A 4216-nucleotide genomic window follows, 5' to 3' on the forward strand; every position below is an offset into this window, starting at 1 on the left:
GCACGGCGCCCCCTGCGGGCCGGGCACGGCGCCCCCTGCGGGCCGCAGCAGCGCTGCAGGTGCCCAAAACCCCGGCCCCAGGTGCCCCCAGGCGCCCCCGTGTACCCAAACCATCCCTGCAGCATTCAGGGGTTGCCTGGGATTAGTAATGTACCAACCAGGGTGGATTAGTAATCTACCAACAGTTTCAAGTATCATCCCGATGCATACATGCAATAGCAGCAGAGCTTGAAACCTGACCTGAGCAACTGCTCTTGCAGAGGCAATGGAACATGCCAAGAACAGGTTTCAGCTGCATGTCTCTCCAGCTCCCACTGGACAAGCACTCTCTCCTCCTACAGAATGTCTGCTGGTAGGTCTACTCATTACATTAATGAAAGTAATTGTATTAGCAGCAGTTCTGGTCCCTCATCAGTAAGCAGTTTTAAGAGATCAGGCTGCTTACATTAATTGAATAAGAAAAATCTCTACTCAATTTAATTGAAGACTGCTTTGAATGTTGAATAGTAGCAGATTTTCCATCATTGCTGTTTCCCACTAAGCATACATGCCAAAGCCCACTCTCAGCTCAGACTCCTCAAGCCCCACCCCAGAACCACTGAAACTGATTAATTTACACAGATGAGCAGACTGCACCTCTCCCCAGACCTGCAGCACAGCAGCAGCCACAGCCTCAGCCAAGCACTCCTGCTCCAGGGTATGTGGAGCTCCGTTGCCATGAGATACCTCTCGGCTTGAGGCAGCAGGCAGCTCCAGCACCACTCACAGCAGCACACTGGTGCTGCTGTGCTCTCCAACTCCCCAAACCACCACGAGATCCACGAATGAGCTGTTAAATGTGGGTCAAGAGAATTTCAGTTACCAGCCAAACCAACCCATTACTCAAGATTTTTATTAAAACCAGGCTTCCAACAGTACAGAAACACACTGTGCTGCAGCACCCCAGACGCGCCTTGGCCACTTAACAGGCTGCCATACACACCACTGCAGCTTTCTGGATGGCAGGGGAGAACCAAGCCCTGACTCCCCTCCTATCCATCCTCCCAATAACTGACAGCTACTCCCAGGAAAGGCTTCCTTTCCTTGCATGCTATGGCAGGATAACATGATCTGCGCCAGGCAGGGAATGCAGCCCCTGCAGACAAAAGCATCCAACTGCATTAAACATGCAGCAAGTTCCAGAATCCATTCCAGTTACATGCCTTGGACCCAGGTGACAGAAAATGTAACACCCTCTGTCTAAGCTGGCAGGACACAAATCCATCACTCCTGATGGCTTTGAGAGGTCAGCTATTGCAGGGTATGGGAATGCTGTGGCTTGAATGAGGATCCCAGGCAGCAGCATGGGAGCAGCAGAACCATCCATCTTCTTAAGCAGAACACTCAAACTCCAGCAGGGCCCAGGACACCTTTTTGTAAATCCCAAACTGTCAAGAAAACAGAGAACATTCTGTCTATCCACAGTACCACAAACAGCAAATATACAGCTTTCAAATCCACTCCAGGCCCCATAAAAACCACTAGACAACAGCTGCTCTCTAAAGAGAAGGAGTTTCCTCCTTGCCAAGCACTCCAAACAGGATGAACTCAAACTGCACTGTAGGAGCTTTCAGGGCAGGACTTGACAGGAACTAACAGGGCAGAGAGTGCCAGAGAAACATTCAGTCAGCTCAACCAGCTCCACCATTTGAACTGAGTACTTGCATCCTTTTGCTGAGAGAGGGCACAATCCTGCTCTTGGGAAACTTCAGCCTCCTTGGAGACAGAGCAGCTGCTCTTAACAGCAACATATGGCTGGAACTGGACAAGCCAGTGGCAACAGCTGATGATCTGATGAAGTTCTGTTACCCACACTTTCTCAAAAAATTAGTGAAGTGTTAACCAGACAGATTTTCAGATGTTACATAGTTTATCTTCAAGTAACAAAAAGAACACCAAAAGCAATCCCTCTCTTGGCAAACAGACACAGTGCTGAAAGCATGACTTTCATCCACTTCTCAAGACAGTGAGAACCTCCCACTGGAGGGAGTGAACCCAAAAACTATAAAGAACAAAAGTTCCCAGACTGTGCAAGAAGTACCTTGTTTTAACACTGCTTAAACAAGAGAAGACAAAAACATTACATTTATGCCCTTGAAGTTGAATTGAAATCTTTCAGACCTCACTGCCCTGAATTTGAAATCTTTGGAAAAAACTTTAACAGGAACTTCCCTGCAGGAAACTTGAACTTCCTTGGAAAAAGGTATTCTTTCCCTTTTTCTTTATTAAACCCAGTGAACACAGGTGAATTAAAGACTTACCATTCCGCCTTGACAAAGGGGCACACATGGTGGAGCAAACCAGACAATGTCCTCATCCCCACCTCTTCCTTGTCAGCTGGAGCCTGAACTTCAGGTCTCCCCAAGGCTCAACTCCCCACTTCTGCCTTCACAGTGCCCTGGGGGTAAAGCCAAAGGGAACTGTCAGCACCAGACCCTGTCAGCGTGTGGGACACAACAGCAATTCCCTGCTGGTGCATCAGACACGATCTGGCTTGAACAGCAAGTAATCAACACTGTCGCTCTGATGGGGAAAAAAATCAGTCATCACTTACACCAGCAAGTCCCTGGGAGCTGTGGCTGCACACCCACAGCAGCTGTGCCACACTGCCACATCCCTGGCAGAGCCACAGGCACTATGAGCTAATAGCAGAGCCATGCCCACACTGGCAGTCCTCTGCACTCCCTTAGCCTGGCCAGCAAGGGTCAGGGCACAAGAGCCCTGCCAGCAGCACCTCCCACAGGGACAGCTTCAGCCAGAGTGGTTCCTGCTCCTTAGTGGGGCAGCTGCTTGGGGCTGCCCATCACCCAGGGGTGTCCATGCACAGTGCCCTTAAAATGAGCCCTCTGAACACAATGCAGCAGGGAAGCACACAGGACAGAGCTGTAAGCTACCACGCTGTTCCAGCTCAGCTCACACAGGGGCAGCTTGCAGCTTCCTGGCCTGCTGGCTGCCATTCACTTTGGACATGATGGAATGGGAGGCCCAAAGGACCTCAAAGCAATGCTTCTGCAGGAGGAAAATCCCTGTACTCTCACTTCTACAATACCTAGGCTAATGCTTATCAGTACAGTCTGTAGGGATAAACTGGAAGCAACTCCCTTGCAGAAAGGTATTTCTTCCCCTTTCCCCCCCTCCCTTCTCCTTTGTAAATTTAATTAAATGTGATTCACACTTACTTCAAAGGCTTACCATTATTTGCTAGAGATTCAGGCACGGTAGAGCAAACCAAGACAATTGCTCACATCACACACCTCTTCACTGTCGGCTGGAGCCTGAACTTCAGGTCTCCCCAAGGCTCAACTCCCCACTTTTGCCTTCAGTGCCCTGGGGGTAAAGCCAAAGGGAACTGTCAGCATCGGGGCCCCGATTTCAAAATTTTGGGCATTTGTTAATATAGGGTGTGGATCACAACAGCAATTCCCTGCTGGTGCATCAGACACGATCTGGCTTGAACAGCAAGTAATCAACACTGTCGCTCTGATGGGGAAAAAAATCAGTCATCACTTACACCAGCAAGTCCCTGGGAGCTGTGGCTGCACACCCACAGCAGCTGTGCCACACTCCCACATTGCCTGTCAGAACTATAGGCAATGAGGGAGTTAATGTAAATTCTTCCCCCAAAATGTGGCTGGTTGGCATGTTCTACAAGTACAGAGAACAGGGAAATAGTCCCAAAAAACGGAGAACAGCAATGTATGGGTGTTCTAGAGCAGAGTTCAAGACAGCCAAGTCATTTAACAGAAAGAGGCGTCAGGAAGAGATTAACAGATTATTACTGCCTTTGGCAGCCCCAGGCCTGGTGTCCACGTGGGGCTCCCGTTCCCCGCCGGCAGGCGCCGTGCTGCCCAGGCCATGAGCACCGGGACCGTGCGGTGCCCGCGCAGGAAGGGCCCGCACAGCCCCCGGGCCGGCACCACCGCCCGTCCGGGGCCCTGCAGCCCCTGCCGCGGGGCTCCTGCGGGAGGGACCCACACCTGCTCCCTACAGTGACACTGGCAACACGCGGCCCATGTAACTCAGTAACTCCTTTGGAAGAGCAAATATAAACACGTACGGGCTTAATTCGGTTCGGAACAGCTATTTCGCAGACTTACCGCCTGGCCCCGGCAGAGGCTCGCGCCTGCCGGCGCACGCCGGGGAAGTGCCCTCATCGCCGGCCTGGCTCCGGGCACGG

General features: G+C 51.3%; 1 long non-coding RNA gene and 2 other non-coding genes across 4 annotated transcripts; all 3 read right to left on the reverse strand.

Moving 5' to 3' along the window:
- Window positions 1-874: 874 nt before the first annotated feature.
- On the reverse strand, window positions 875-4216 carry LOC115948179. 2 transcript variants are annotated; one of them, XR_004082026.1, is made up of 4 exons: window positions 4137-4216; window positions 3232-3366; window positions 2301-2437; window positions 875-1427 (listed from the first exon to the last, which is right to left on the reverse strand). It is a non-coding gene; the product is annotated as an uncharacterized LOC115948179 (long non-coding RNA). The 2 variants fall into 2 exon arrangements; XR_004082027.1 differs by having other exon boundaries at window positions 3219-3366.
- Window positions 2509-2599, reverse strand: LOC115948183. The gene has a single exon (XR_004082032.1). It is a non-coding gene; the product is annotated as a small nucleolar SNORD12/SNORD106 (small nucleolar RNA).
- Window positions 3466-3556, reverse strand: LOC115948184. Its single transcript, XR_004082033.1, has one exon. It is a non-coding gene; the product is annotated as a small nucleolar SNORD12/SNORD106 (small nucleolar RNA).

Source organism: Geospiza fortis, unplaced genomic scaffold, assembly GCF_000277835.1.
Source record: "Geospiza fortis unplaced genomic scaffold, GeoFor_1.0 scaffold361, whole genome shotgun sequence".
NCBI classification, from domain to species: Eukaryota; Metazoa; Chordata; class Aves; order Passeriformes; family Thraupidae; genus Geospiza; species Geospiza fortis.